Source organism: Pleurodeles waltl, chromosome 10 (assembly GCF_031143425.1).
Source record: "Pleurodeles waltl isolate 20211129_DDA chromosome 10, aPleWal1.hap1.20221129, whole genome shotgun sequence".
In the NCBI taxonomy this organism is placed as follows: Eukaryota; Metazoa; Chordata; class Amphibia; order Caudata; family Salamandridae; genus Pleurodeles; species Pleurodeles waltl.
In genome coordinates, this window is record NC_090449.1 from 771,892,138 (window position 1) to 771,908,992 (window position 16,855).

A 16,855-nucleotide genomic window follows, 5' to 3' on the forward strand; every position below is an offset into this window, starting at 1 on the left:
TTAATAAGAATTCTCATCATATTTAATGAACACTGTGTGTTATTTTCCTCCCATTCCTTAAATAGTTCTGAGTTTGCCCCTGAATATGTTGGTATGGTGACTATACGTAAACCTCTCGGAATTCTTTTAACCTCAATATATTTCTCTAATGATAATATTTCCCAGCTTTTGCTGATCTCTTTTTTGTAATGTTTTTCTAATTGAAAAAACAACTGTTTTAGAGATGAGTTCCTCTGTGCTGGTATAGTTCCTGATACAGGAGTAGAAGACTCATTATCAAATAGTTTTGTGGCCACTGATAATCGTTTTATTTGTCTTGCTTCCATATCCAAATGTGTGGCTGTTAAAGTCTGTTTAACTAGTTACAAATAATGCACCGAATGCTCGTCCAAACTATTTAGTTTCAGTTTTAAGGGCTGAACCGTCCATGCGTTAAGGGAATACTTATTTCCTTTGCGCGAGGGCCGCTTCGGCAGGTAACGAGTATCCGTATAAATCTAAAAGATAAAAGTATCAGTATATGGCGGTCTTACCCTGTAGTTTCAGCTGTTAACCTAAACGGTGTCCTCCGACGCCGATCACACCAAGCTGATCCAGGGGCCGCTTCACAGAAGTAACTTGTGAAATGCCGGGCGCAGTCGTGTTGATATATTTATCACTTGCCTCCGGGGTCCTCACAAAGGAAACGGCACTCCAAGAATACTGTAAAGCAATTTATTAACTGGCAACAGAACGTGTTTCGGCATTTTCCGCCTTTGTCAACCTTGCGGTCACCATTTTGGAACATCTATTTATACCTCGTATTCACACACGTAATGTTGATCACTTTCCAAACAGAAAATGCTATTCATCACAATAGATATATTACTCAAAATATTCACAATATATTAAACGATTATCAATTTTTTATGCATTTATATCCATTCATATGAATGTTTTTAACAATCTAGAAGGAATAACCCTAACTATATCAAAAGGTTACACAATAAAATGGTACAATCGCCATATTGGCCCTTTCAGTTTCAGACAAAGGCGGAAAATGCCGAAACGCGTTCCGTTGCCAGTTAATAAATTGCTTTACATTATTCTTGGACTGCCGTTTCCTTTGTGAGGACCCGAAGGCAAGTGATAATTATAGACGTGGTGGCTCGCGTTATACTCGGCACCCCCGGCGTTCTGGTGAAGAACAGCACGCCGCATCAAGTGCAGATATATAAATATATATATATATCTATATATATACAAGGATGGTGCTGTGCCATAAATTACAGACACCAAAGAACTCGCACTCCACGGCTACCTATTTGCCAAAATAATTTATTTAATGGCAACGCATTTCGATCTCGAAGAGATCTTCTTCCCAACCAATCATCGATTCACATTTTTGATATCCTTGCTAACATTCTGAGTGAAACAATTCCAAATTAATGCAATTTCTAAAAGATTAAGCCAAATCGACTAGATCCTACCGGATATATTTATTTACTTTTTCTTCTAATTACAGGTCCATAAACATATCCTGTCCCCATGCATTCTAAAGATTATGGGCCAGATGTAGCAAACTTTTGCGAGTCGCAAATGGCCCGAATCGCAATTTGAGTACCCGCAAAATCGGAGATGGGATGCAAAAAAAACATTTCCGAATCGCAAATTGCGCTGCGAGCCATTACCGACTCGCAAAAATTGTGATCCCATTGTGTGACCCGCAAATAGGAAGTCGCAATTTGCGAGTTGCAAACCATATGAAATAACCACTCGCAAATTGCGACTAGTCCAAAAAGCCCATTTTGCACTTCCAATTTACCACTAACTCAGAGCAGGTGGTAACCATAACCAAAGTATAAAAGGAGACCCAGAAGGCACCTGGGTTACTCAAGATGGCGGAGATATATGTGATAGCAAGGAGGAGGAGAGCCCACACCACACAGCAGATGAGGAGGAGGAGCCAGAGACAGGAGAAGATATACAGAACCAGACAGACACTTTTCCAACAAACTGAGGAGGAGATCTATGATAAATACAGACTCAGCAGTGCATCAATATTAGAATTAATAGATCTACTCAATCCGCAGCTTCAACGCCAGACTGTGCGCGGCAGCGCCATCTCCACACATGTGCAAGTGCTATGCTCACTGCACCTCTTGGCCTCGGGTAGCTATCAGGGGGTCATTGCTGTGGCAGGTGGGGTATCTCAAAGGGCACTCTCACGGTTCTTCAGAGCATTCCTAGATGCCATACTCACACACATGTCCAGATACATATACCTACCCAGGAAAAGGAAGAAATCAACAGCACCAAGTTGGAATTTTACAGGATTGCCAACTTCCCACATGTAATAGGGTGTGTAGACGGGACACATATACAAATATGCCCTCCTGCAAATCTGGAATATCTGTTCCGCAACCGGAGGTGTACCCACTCACTGAACATCCAGCTGGTATGTGACGCCCATTATGGTGTAACTGACATGGTAGCCAAATTTCCAGGGAGTACACGACTCTTACATTTTCAGGCACAGTGGGATACACCAACGACTAGAACGTGGGTAGTTTGGAGACGGATATCTCCTAGGTATAGCTGAATACACCTTGCAGACATACACACAGGTCAATGTGGAACCCATCCATGCCCAGCTAACATTGTACATTTTTGCCAAACAGGTGACAGTGCATATGCACTACGACCATGGATACTTACCCCGTACTTAACACCCAGCAATGAGACAGAGAGGCGATACAACAGTACACATAGGAGGACCCGAAATGTTATAGAGAGGACCTTTGGACTGTTGAAGGCAAGATTCCGATGCCTCCACAGAAGTGGAGGTGCCCTCCAGTATACCCCAATAACAGCATTCAAGATCGTTGGTGCATGTGCTATACTGCACAGCATTGCCACCAGACGTGGGCTATATCTCACCCCTGAAGACCCAGATTCGGAGGATGACGAGCATGAGCTACCACATCGCCATCAGGGGGATAGAAGCATTGCAAATCAAGGCAGACAGAGACGGGACCACATTGCAAACCAATACTTTGGAAGGTACGTGGTAACTGTCAGCACACACACGAATGTCACACACAAAGAGCCCAGGTGTGAAGTGGAACAAACAAGAATTTTAATGAAGTGATCTAAAAAACTATTGTAATGAACTATTGATCAGGGGCTGTAAAAGTCCACCTGCTATGAAGACACATTAACCTCATGTCCCTCCATTGTTTGTTAGTGCGTAGCTCACATCCTACGCCTGGGACGCCCAGCATGGCAGGTGCATGGAGCGTCTGCAGATCCCTGCTGTGCACTTCCACTACGCAAAACCCTGGTGTCTGTGGCAGATGCACTACTGATAGTAGAGCCCTCCTCACTGTCTTGCGGCGTGTCTGCCACGCCCCTAGCCACTTGTCGTGCCTCCATCAAGTCCACAGAGTGGCTTATCCGTCCCAGGCCGCGAGCCACATTGCTGGCAAAGTGGCCCATGTCGACCTGTAGGCTGACTGTTCGGCGTGACAGCCCTGTGGTATTCACAGCCAGGCGGACGATGGAGGCAGCCATGCGGTCTAGTCGGTGGATTAGTTGGCGGTCACGGTACCTTGCACTCTCTCTCTCCGTAACAAGTTCAGCCACTAGTTGCCTGATGGAGAGCGCAAGGTCACCTACATTACTGTTCAGGTTTTGTAGCTCTGTGTGGACCTGTGCCAGCCCTGTTGTCTGATTCCTCTCCATTCACCACGTGGCCCCTGAAATCAGTCTCATTTGCCTTGTCTGCAGGCGCTGACCGTCAATGAGTGCTGCCTCGGCGGCGGACATGGAGGAGTCCTGTGCATCTCCCTGTGACACTGCAGGGACATGGACACGTCGCCTGCGACGCGGTGGAGCATCTGTGTCCTGTTGGCTGGCACTGTGGCTGGGACCGGGTGCTGGGTTTATCTCCACTATGGCCATTGTTGCATCTGGAGGGGACTGTGGTCGGGTGGTGCAGGTCCCTGTGGTGGCTGCTCCTGGGTCCTGTGCTGCCTGGTGGCTGACTTCTGCACCCTGGATGGAGTGGCTGGTGGTGGTGTCTTGTGGGAGACCTGTGGGACATAGGGAACACACTGTCAGTATCTACCATCTGTTGTATGCTTCCTAATAAACTGTTGCCTATCAGCTGCCTACTGGACTACATTGCCCATAATGCACCATTCTGGTGGTTGCTACTCTGAAATGGAGCTATTTTGGTTGTGCATGCTGCTGTGTACTAGGTGGGTGGGGGTATGGTAGATATGGGTGTACATGCAAGTTTCATGGTACTCACTGGTTGATGGTCCTGGCGCTGACGTGTCCAGCTCTCCTATTCCAGACACTGCCTCTGGCTCCAGGGTCTCTTGCACTCTTTCCTCCATGGGTGTGGGTGGTGGGACGGTAGATGGGCCTCCTCCAGTGCCCCTCATCTCCCGGAGGCGCTCTGCCACCCTCTCCTTGGTCCTGGAGCGCAGGTCATACCATCTTCTTTTTTTAAGTTCATCTATGCTCCTGTGGCTCACCCCCATTGAATTCACCTTCTCTTGGATTTCCGTCCAAATCCTCCTTTTCTCCAGCTCAGGCACACTGAGGGCTGCTCTTCCAAAGAGTTGATCATGGTGCTGGCAGCATTCATCCGTCAGCACCTCCAGTTCCTTTTCAGAAAATTTGATCTTCCTCTTTCTGGCTGATTCTTCCATTGTTGCTGCTGTTCCTCCTGTTGGCTGTTCAGCAGTTGGAAATGGGTGTGGTCCTCCCTCCTCCCAGGTGTATTTGTAAACTTCCTGGATGTGATGTCATCATCAAGAGCCAGGAAGTGTTTTCCAGAGTGTTCTGCTGCACCTGCATGCAATTTGTGACACCCACTCACAATTTGCGTGTTCGTTTTTAGCGAGGTCGCAGAAAGTGACTTCGCAAACAGCAGACTCACAATCTGCGGTGCGACTTCATTTGCGAATCACAAAATGAAGTCGCTTTTTCTTGCTGGAGACCTGTTTGCGAGTCGGAAATTGCGAGTCGCAAAGACTCGCAAGTTCTGACTCGCAATTTTTTTCCTACCTACATCTGGCCCTATATTCCTAAACAATTTGGGCGTGATACATACAAAAATGCCTGCCTGGGAGCTACCCACAACTTGGTCAATGCACCCAAACTTGTTGCATCAATTACTACTCCAGTGCCTACATCTCTGTGCGTTATCACATATGCTCCTCCATCTTGTCCTGCAGCACTTCCAGCAGCAAGACCTACAAACTGCTCTGAAAGTTTACATCAGTCCTGATCTCCAGCACCCAGCCCCCTCGGGTTGGAGTCAGGTTGAGCCTCTGGTCTCTTGCTCTGGGTTTGGACACTCTTGGTTTTACTGGGTGTGTTTTTGTACTTGATTGTGCCCAGTATTTTCACATCTGGTAATTTTGGTACCAGGTAGACCAGGATGCATGAACCAGACCTCTAGGTCAAGAAATTCACTAAAAATGGAGCAACAAAACACAGTGAGACCGGGAATACAATGGATCTGTGATATTCACTTGATGACAGTGTCAAGGCCAATGCAAAAGTAAAACACATATCGTGGGGAAGAGAAGAAACGTGATCTGGGATGCAAGCAATATACTACTACTCTAAAAAAAACACATGATTGTTACATTACAGGTAGATGATTTGATTTGGACAGGGAATAGAGAGAAAATGGAATAGAGAGAGGTGGACACCAAGCTGGAGAGACTAGACATGGAGAAAATGAGAGATGGCACAGATATAGTACAACATAGATACCAGGGAAACACAAACATGGGAACAAAGATAGGGAAACTTGTATACTAGGAGAGGGAGACATTGTGAAAGGGTGACATGGATACACTGGTAAGGAGATTTGAGCAGCAAGTCATGGAGAAGTGGAGAAAATAATTTGGTCATATGCACATGAAAGTTTACATACTGTTATGGACTTCAATTTACAAATGTTCAGATTCCAAATGGTTTACGAAAGTACTGTTTTAATAGACACAGATTTCTTGGGGTACTTATGGAAATGTTTTGTGAATTCCTAAGTGCACAAAAATGCAGTTCTGCATTTGTAATGGAAAATGGCGAACAACAAAAATGCATACGTGCAATCCTCTACAGAGAAATTATTTTTCCCACCAATCCTCTTCCCCTGCAGCCCATCAATTTTGGGAGAGTTTCCTTTTCATTTCATTCCTACCCTGAAAAAACATTTACTAATGCCCTTGGCAGGAATCCGTCTCTAATTATTTCCGGGGTGGTAGTGGGCAAAGTAAACATTTGTGCATACCTGCAAACACACAACATTGCATGTGTTCACAACCTTTCCAGTAATTAGAACAAAAACAGACTAGTTCCTAGTAACAATACTTTATATGCAAGGAACCAAATGGCAAATAAAATGTATTCAAAGGAGTTTATGAAAAAGAATTTCAAGACACATAGCGGTGCAGTGAATATTGGTGCAAAATAAACATGCTTGAGCTCTTTTTAGAGGTGATAAACGTAAGAGAAAAATCCTGATCAACAAGTGTATCCACAAACTCATTGTCCACAAAGGACTCCATCCTGCCAGTCAGAACTACCAGTGAATCTCAATTTTTGGGCTGACTTGAGCCCAAGGAATATATATGGCACTCATCCTTAAGACCCAGCCCACATATGTGCTACCCACTGCAGGCTTACTAGAGCCCGTATTAGTATCTAGCATATTTTCAACCCATGCCATTCCTGGCCACCCCACTTCTGAGGCTTGTCACCAGGGGACCCAATCCTTTAGCAACTGCATTAAATTTCATAACCTCTCTCTTGGGGTTCGTTATAGCTCCCTGAGTCCTGGTGATGATCCCACCATTTCCACTGGGCTCAAAGCGCTGTTGACTTTAGAAACACAGACCCTCTGTGATTGTTGAGAATTTTCTGTAAAGGGCTGTGTTGTTCATGTGTTTGTTGATACACATGTTGATCAGGACGTATCACTCGAGAGTATCACCCTTGAAGAGACCACCACGCACGTTTATTTTGCACCAATATTCACTGCGCCTCTATGTGCCTTTAAATTGTTTTTCATAAGCAATAGGAATTTGAATTTGATTTGAATATATTTTATTTGCCATTTCGTTCTTTTCATCTAGAGTACTAAAGTATTGTTACTATGGACCAGTATGCTTTGTCCTGTTATAGTTATTACCCCAGGTCCCCACTGATCCTTGGGTCTCCTTTATTGAAATATTATCACAACCTTTCCAGGACATACCTACCTTTGAACACTCACTCCCAGCCCCCCACAGAAAACATAGTCACGCATAATATTACACTATACTCGAGTGATATTGTGCATAAGTAAATCACATTATTTATTCCCATTCACATTTTTTTAATTACAAAAGTAAATTTGCGCTCATAGGTAAAGAAAAAAACTCCTGTAAATTGAGCTTACAGATATAAATCAATTGGTGAATCAGGCCCAAATTATGCTGACACAACACAGTAAAAATTAAATAGGAATACATGAAGACCATAGCAGTGAGACAAGTATTCTGAGACAGAAAGACTTGGATACAAACATTGGGACAGGGCTTAGAAGATAGATATGGATGCCGTAACACAGGGACTCATACATGCACACTGGGATAGGGAGACACAGGCACTCACACTAGCACTTTGAGACAGTGACACGCACACTCAAAATAGGAAACATCAAGGCATACATGCACAGGTTCAGATACACATACCTGGACACAAATACACTGAATCGAGCACCAAGACTTATGTTACCTAGACCCAACTCCTCCTTGAAACCCACATCTTAAGAAAAAGCCACAATTAGCAGTCAATAGTCCGCAATTTGAGTCACACAAAACAGAAAAGGCCATTTAAATGGTGAATGTTATGCCATACAAAAAACAAAGCAAATAGTATTCTGAAGTTAAGGAATTACATTAATATTTAGACGTTAAACACCCCTACTAATAGTATCAATTCATAACTCACATCAGTATCTACAGGAAGTCAAACAAATATTCTGAAGTTAACGGACCATGCTAGATGTCTGCAATTAAGGACTTCAACCACTGATCAGAAGATAAGTATTCACACCAGTATTCAAAAATTAAAGATTCACATTTAAATATTTACTATTATTTTAAAATTAAGGATCCCATAAATATTCATAGATATGAATGCCTACAGACATTCCAAACCTTGGCATTACCACTCATATGCAAACGCAATGGGCTCCAGCACATATCCAAAATGTATGGGTTGCTTTTACTGTTCTGAAGTTAAGAATGTGCACTGATATTGCACGGACAAGGACTCCCATACAGGATGTAATAAACTCATAACAATATTTTGATATTAAGAGCTTTCACTAATGTGCATAGGTGATAAACTCCTATTCATACATAAATACTATTGACTGCCTCTAATATTCTGAAGTTAATGGTGCCATTCCAAAGATAAAATTGTAAATCTGACAGATTTACAATATAAAAAAACTGATTCTTGCTCATGTGATAAGTAAGACACAATCTGCCAGAAACTGAAGCAAGTCTCATTACTCATAACCACCCTTCATTTGCTTAACTCATTTAGTAAAAGTGACCAAGTTGTACTAAAGAACTAGAGTATCAGCCTAATTCACACAAAGAACAGCACAAGGAAACTAGCTATTGGGCAACATATCTGTAATCCCTTCATTTTACCTTGCAGAATGCTGAATATGAACTACAAGAGCTTTTGCTTGTAGTTTGCCTTCCTAGAAGAGGCCCTAAAAATATATTATTTATCCTTCACTAGGTTAGTCACATGCATTTTAATGTGTGAAATGTAGTCTGCACTGCAACATGCATTAGAGTTTTCATTGTGTTTTAAAATAGCTGCCTCATTGTTCAGATAAGCATATAGAGGAAGAGGATGTGGTTTTAAAAATATGATTATTCATTGTTTCTTTTATTAAGCGGTACTTCCCTGTGCGGATCTGAATTGCGACAGTGGTAGTAACTAAACTGAAAACCATGTGTTTGCAATACTTTCAAAACCAAAACATCTTTAGAATTTAACAGTCAGATCAAGCACATTTACCTGTTGTTTAGAATTATGGAGCTATATTCATGCATTGTATGTTACAAAGAACATTTGCATTATCAAGGTAGACATACAACACATTAATTTAAAGATGCAGCGTACATATTAATCGTGAAGTCTCACTATAAGAAAACGTAAAGAAAGTTACTTTACAGATACTATGTACATATTTATTTTGAAGTGTTATTATGAGTTTACTAAAAAAGTAAACATGAGAGACAACGAGAAAATGAACGGTACCAATATCTAATTTTGATGGTCTTACTAAACATCCACATAAAATACAATTTCTTTAAAAAGTGGGATCTATCTTTATATAAGTGCCTCTCTATCTAAATGTATACTCCTTTGCATTTCTATTGAAGATTTGTTTTAAAAAATATTGCTCATTGAAGATTTTAAAATCTTAAGCAAAGAGGATCGATACTACAGGGAAACATGTTGAAAGGGTAGATTGTAAGGAGGTAGAGAGAATGGATAGCATAAGGGAACATATGTGGAAATGGAATGTGTTTTGTGTATATGGAACCTTGTTTATACATTGCTATCAAAGAAAGTTAAATGAAAAGTAATAATGTGTTGCTAACTGTAAGAAATCAAGTTACTAGTGGGGGAGTGAAACCCTACTCAAGCAGCAACCACAGTTCCTGTCAGGGTGAACAACAAGCAAACCCCCAATTAACCTGTGCGTAACCCTCTGATAGCTTGGGACAAATGCAGTCAGGCTTTATTTAGAGGCAATGTCTAAAGTACGTATGCAGCACTTTAAACAGCAATAAACTGAAAACACAACACAAGAAAAATCCCATGCTGATTCAGAAAATAGAGAAAACTTTAATAAATTGTTTGAGATCAAAACAGCAACAATCAATTCAGAAGAACTGGAAACATTCAGTTTGAAAGTTTTTAGTAAAAATAGTGCCTCAGAGCACAAAGCGTCAACTCTAGTTATCTGGTCCCGCTAGACTAGGAGTAAGTAACAAGTTCTGCCCAACCGCGATGGAGCAGTGGCTAGATACGGAGACCACGTTAGGTGCTTTGAACAAAGTACTTTAAATCCTAATTTGCAGAGCGGTGCGAGATCCTATGTTGAGGATGCATTGTGCAGTGGTAGTTCCAAAGAGACTTTGGGCTTCAACGTGGAGTCATGTGTCATCATCAAAGATGCTGTTGATTAAGAGCTTGCAATGTGATGTCCTGCATCAAAGATGCATCACATACAAGCCATTCTGAACAAGCTTCAGGGCTGCGATGAGGAGTCCTGTGTCATATTTGAGGAGGCCCTCGAGGAGGGGCTTGAGATGAGAAGGTCTGCGTTGAGGATGCGTCGCACAGCAGCGGTTCCAGGGAGACTGTGGGCTGTGATGTGAGGTTCAGCATCAGGAATGTGTCTCACTGTGGTGGTTTCAATGCGGCTGCGAGGAGATGCATCACACCGTGTCAGTTCTGCTCACAGGGCCACATCTGGGATGACAAAGTACCTTCAGGCCCACTTGAAAGGGTCCAGGACGGGGTGGCACCACTTGGTGCGTATGACTCACAGCAGACAGAGTACAGGTTCTGGGTTCAAGGTGGTTAGAGCCTTTTCTGTCCCCGAGGCTCTGATCAGGAGGCCAACTAGTCCTTGGAGTTAATCTGGTAGTGCTGAGGTCAACAAGCTTCATTCAGGTACAGAGCAACAGAGTAGCAGACCATCTTGCAGAGCAGCCCAGAGGTCCTTCTGAGTCTTCCAAATGTCCACACATGTACTGAGAAATTGGGTCTGAAGATCTATTATTTATACCTGGTACCCACTTTGAAGTAGGAGAAGATTCTGGAGGTTTTCATACCCAGAGATGTTTGAAATTTCTTACCCCTGCCCTAGCCCCAACTTGTCTAGGGTCACCATAAACTAGTGTCAAATCATTTGTGAGGGTGCTGAGGCAGGGGCTTTATGATGTGCAAGTGTGGTAGGTGACAGCTCCTCCCCCTCATCAAGCCAGAGATAGCCCATCCTGCCAACATCTATTCTCCTCTGTCTCACTGTCTGGGAACAATACACAAGGACCAACTGCCAATTACACCTAGTCATGTGATCCAAAATGAAGATTGTGGCAACCAATGGGTTCTGACAAGAAAATGCCAGCTTTCTAAAAGTGACATTTTCATAATTGTGACTTAAAATCTGACTTTACCTTTAGAGAGGATTTTAGATTGCAATTCTTTTACCCATAGGAGAGGCGGGCCTTGCGTAGTGAAAAACAAAATGAGTTTTTCAGGATAACGACATGTAAAGCTTAAAGGTACATGTCCAACCTTTCAAATACACTGCCCCCTGCCCCCCTAAGATGTTTAGGAAGGTTTAGGTCCGGCAAAAGGTTCATTTTATCATGTCATAATGGAAGTTTAAAACTGCTTACAAAGGCTAAAAGTCTACTTAGGTGGGTGGCATAATCAGCGCTGCAGGCTCACTAGTAGCATTTAATATACCAGCCCTGGGTACATGAAGTACCACTTTGCTAGGGTCTTAAAAGTAAATTAAATGTGCCAACTGGGTGTGAGCTAAGCCAATTTTACTGTGTTTAAAGGAGAGAACATAGGCACTTTAGCACTGGTTACTAGTGGTAAAGTATGCAGAGTCTTAACACCAGCAGAAACAGGAGAATGGAAGGCAAAACAACGGGGGGCCACACCAAGGATGTCAGGTCAAACACTAACTATCCTCATCTGATTCAGAACTTAAAAGAAACTTTGCAAGCCAGTATACTGTCATAAGCAAAAAAAAGGTCTCTTGCACACTTGAACTTTCAGACAAGAGGTCCTAGCATCACTACTGTTGTGCTGCTTTTTTTACTTTATTCTTCCCTGTGAAGTGGTTTGTATATTTGTTTTAGAATATGGTCTCACAATGATTTTCTCACTATAGTTTGACTGCCACATAGGCTTTCAAATCCAGTCAGACATGAAGGCCCTCAAATAACAATGTAAGCTTTTGTGGAGTAACTCTTCATTGATTTATCACACTGTTTTCCATTTCGATACCTATATATTGGTATGTATCAAGAAAGACAAAAAAGAATATAAAATTATGTTCATAAGTTTGTACAATGCTATTGTGACCTGTATGATCACTGGAGTTAAAGAGTGGGAAGGCTGACAAGGAGGAAGATACAATCAGAGACTGTTCCAAAAATCCCATCATATCAATAAAAGATCTTCTGATGAGCAGTAACAAAGAGGTAGACTATGTTTTGAAAGTTGGTAGGTTACTGGGTTAATGGGTGGTTATTCCATAGTATGACTGACATTTCCTGAATCAGGAAAAAGTCACATGGGTACTTATTCATTTTTTACAGAATTAAATATGATATTATTGGCTACTGTGTTTAACCTGCTGCTGAGCGTTCCATTGTAAGCACTACCAAGTGGTGCTCATATTCACATAACAAGCATCATTTAAACTGCTCTGATGCATAAGATATTCTTGAACTCTCTCAATCAGATCTAATTTTAATCAAAATGATAAAAGTGTTGATCTACAGTTGATCAACAGAAAGACAATTACATTGAAGTTACATCAAAAGAGTTAGGGCTTCATTAATGTTTGGCAGACAGATTAATGTGCATCAGACTGGCCATTACTTTACTCAATCACCCTAAAAGACATCCTGTCCAACAAATTTAGAGCTGTCCACCAGCCCTGCACACAACTCTGTACGTTGTCAGGAACCGCCATCACAGCATTTCTTCTCAATGAATGCAAAGTTTGATGGTCATTACCATCAACCATGATGGCTGGCCATCAAACTTTTCAAAGGTTTTTTGTTTTTCAAAAAAACAAACTCCCAAAGTGGGAGTTTATTTTTGAAAAATAAAAAAACCTAATGACCCCCACATCTTGGGATTTTTCTTTCAGAGCGTAGGGGTTATTTTGGATTTTTTTCCTGTCCCTTACTGCCTGGTATTTACGGGCGATGAGGAACAGGGAAATAAGGCTTTACACCCGCCATCCTAAATGGTGCAGAGAGTGCAAGGTCCTTCCTCTGACAGCCTCTACTCTATCCAGCCATCACAGGAAGCATTTCAGCACCAGATTTATAACTGCAAAGTTATCTAAGCGGGAAGGTCTTCTAGGTAAACTATTTAAAGAAAGTGGGTTAGGATGTTCAGCGTCACCTTAAGCCCTCTGAAACCAACCTAGGTCAATAGATACTTGGGAGTGCAGGGCCCACATTGTATTCTGCTTACATGATGAGCATCTATTCATATTTCAAAAGTTGTGGATTTTAACTACTTCTCTAAAACGAAATGACACAAATATTCTCAAATTAAAGACTCATGTCGGTATGAAGAAGCTATTAACTATCATTCAGAAATTGAAATTATGTCATCATTCCAATATACAGAATCTATTGACTTCTGTCATAAATTGTAACCAAACTATATATATTGCTATTACAGAAGGCTAAATGATAAGCAGTACTATCTTGCTAACTAACCTCATCTGAGTCAAGAATTAAAAGGAAAGTAACAAGCCAGAATACTGTTACAAGCACATCAAAGTCCGTTGCAAACTGTCATGTGGTTCTAGTATCATTACTGCTGTGTTGCATTTTTTACTTTACTTTTCCTGCGAAGCAATTTGTACTATTTTTAGGGCATGGTTTCACAATTACTTTCTATCCATTGTTTGACTGCCACATAGGCTTTCAAATCCAATTAGTCATGAAGGCACTCAAATAATCATGTAAGCTTTTGTCGGATAAATCTTAATTGATTTAACACACAGTTTTCAATTTCAGTACCTATATGCTGTATTGCAATAAGAACAGACAGAACAGAATGTAAAAATATGTTAATTAAATTGTACAATGTCACTGCGACTTCTATCATCAAAGGAGTGAAATAGCAAGATGGCTGGTAATGAGGAAAATCTTACATCAAGTCAAAACAAAATCTTCGCATGACCAATAACAGTGAGTGAGCCTGCTTAGGAAGTTGGGAAGGTTAGTGGGTTCATGGGTGGTTTGGCCATAGGAACACAGACTGGTCCTGATTTAAGCAAACGTCACATAGGCATTTAATTATTCATTTCTAAGTTAATTAGATCTGATTTATTGTCTACTGCGTCAACCTTCTGCTTAACTTTCCATTGTGGGTATTACCATGTGGTGCTCATATTCAGATGACAAGCAACATCACTTAAAATGTTCCTATCTATAAGATATTGTTTAACTATTTGAATGATATCTCATTTTAATCAAAACTATTTAAGTGTTAAGTTGCAGTTGATCACCAAAAATACAATTAAACTGAAGTGATATCAAATGACTTAGGGCTTGATTTAGAGTTTGACAGACGGATTAATGTCCATCAGGGCAGCAGAGTACTTTACTACGCTGCCCAGAAATACATCCTCTCTATCAAATTTGGAATTGTGCGCTGGCCCTGCAGACATAGGTGCTAGAAGTAGGTGTGTGGGTGCAGCTGCAGCATCCCCAAATAAACATGCTAGAGTTGAGAAGGTGAATGAGCAACAAAGATGCCGTTAAACTTTGTTTTTATCTTGTCGCATTTGTTGTGCATTCAAAGACAGAAGTCAAATTTTGGTCTATGTTTTCTGAAAAATTGCTGATTATTCTTTTAACATGCAGATTGGGGTTTATTTTTCTTTCTCTGACTACACAGCCAGACGATTTTGTAAAGTGAACTATCTGGCAATCTTGCTCGGCTACAGGTAGTGAGAAAGGAAAAGCTGTAGGATGTCATTTTGTTTCTAACAGACAACGGCAAGTAAATACCAATAAAAAAAACTGTACAAATAGTTCAAAATATATCAGCAGGTAATCTATTTAGTATGTGTGTCTGCCAATAGCTGACACATGCACACCCTCACCGGTGCATCTGTCAGCCATTGGCTGACACCGGGAAGGGCTCAAAAGTCACTTCTGGTGCAGATTTCTTTTTTCCTCTGTATGCGAAGCGGAATCACTTCTGCATCTCTACCTCTGCCTCCTTCCAGCCCATCTGCGATGTCAGAGTGCGCTTACATCACAATTTCCCCACTGGCGAGAGGGAAGACAGCACGTAAGTACTCCTCCATCAATAGTGGAGTTTGGGGGGGGCTGCAATGCTTCCCTAGATGTCAGGGAGGCATTGTTTCCTGGTGGCCGTGATCCACGCCCAGGAAATGGCACTAGAGACCAGGCAAGCATCATGGGAGGTAGGCCCTCGTGCAAGGGGCCTATATTAAAAAAGTATATAATGGTTTTCCCCTGGGGGATGCAATAGCTCCTCTTAATCCAATTCTCCCAGCGCACAGCCTTCAGCTGTGAATGGTGGGGATTGGCCGTAAAGCCTGGCCTGCAGCCAGGTCCTGCAGCTAACCATGTGCAGGCACCCCATCCTGGCCACGCATGGCCATTCACCATGCGCAGCAGGGGGCCGTCTGTATTTTTCAACATGGAATTCCAGAGAAAACGCTCTTGCTTTGCCTTGGATAAGTTCAGTAGGTTGGAGGATTTGTCCTTTACAGAAGTGGAAATCAACTGGAGCACCTACTATGTTTATGTTTGTAAGTGCTCCATTATGGTTTAATTTCTGTCAAATGAACATTGGTGCCAGAATGCATCCTCAACTGATTATTTATCTAAGAAGAGTCCACAGGTTTAAGCAAAATGTCTACCAAACTGGAGTACTTTCTACAGGCTAATTAATAAGTGCTACCTTGTTGGATAAATGTATAGTACACATTCTACTCTACCACTGGATAATGGACCACAATGCCTCCAGTGACCATGCCTGGTGTAATTATGGCAATGTGACTGTTCCTCATGTGTCTTCATACTAAAATATGTGCTAACATGAATCCTGGTATACAGAAGATTGTAAGACTACAAGGAATTGAATCTCCAACAAAAAATGGTGCCTCCTCATAATTATATGAAATAGGTGCTTCTTTGTTGGAGATGTGCTCGTATTCTTCTGCATCAGGAACGCTCTGGGAGCTTTTTTGGTAAGCTGTTCATCAAGTGGCAAAAATGTGGTAAGACCGATGCATACCACTAAACTATAGAGGGTGGGGCCAAACGGCCAGAGCTTCAAGGAGATTTAGGGGGTCATTCCTACCCTGGCGGTCCGAGACCGCCAGGGTAGGGGACGGAGGAAGCACCGCCAACAGGCTGGCGGTGCTTCTGGGGCTATTCTGACCGCGGCGGTAAAGCCGCGGTCAGAAAAAGGAAGCCGGCGGTTTCCCGCCGGCTTCCCGCTGCCCCTGTGAATCCTCCACGGCGGCGCTGCAAGCAGCGCCGCCATGGGGATTCCGACCCCCTTCCCGCCAGCCTGGTTCTGGCGGTTTTCACCGCCAGAACCAGGCTGGCGAGAACGGGTGTCGTGGGGCCCCTGGGGACCCCTGCAGTGCCCATGCCGCTGGCATGGGCACTGCAGGGGCCCCCTAACAGGGCCCCACATTGATTTTCAGTGTCTGCTTGGCAGACACTGAAAATCGCGACGGGTGCAACTGCACCCGTCGCACACCAGCAACTCTGCCGGCTCCATTCGGAGCCGGCTTCCTCGTTGCCGGTGCTTTCCCGCTGGGCGGCCTTTTGGCGGTCGCCCGCCAGCCCAGCGGGAAAGTCAGAATGACCGCCGCGGTCTTTTGACCGCGGTACGGTCTTCTGGCGGTTCCCGCGAGGCGGGCGGCGACCGCCGCCCGCCAAAGTAGGAATGACCGCCTTAGTGCATTTGCATACTCGTAGTAATCAAAAGGATGAAGGATGGACTC

General features: G+C 42.8%; 1 protein-coding gene across 6 annotated transcripts in view; it reads right to left on the bottom strand.

The window, feature by feature from the left end:
• KIAA1217 (KIAA1217 ortholog) overlaps positions 1-16,855 on the bottom strand; it is a 1,319,791-nt gene that overhangs the window by 1,133,988 nt on the left and 168,948 nt on the right. The gene's annotated exons all lie outside the window — the stretch shown is intronic.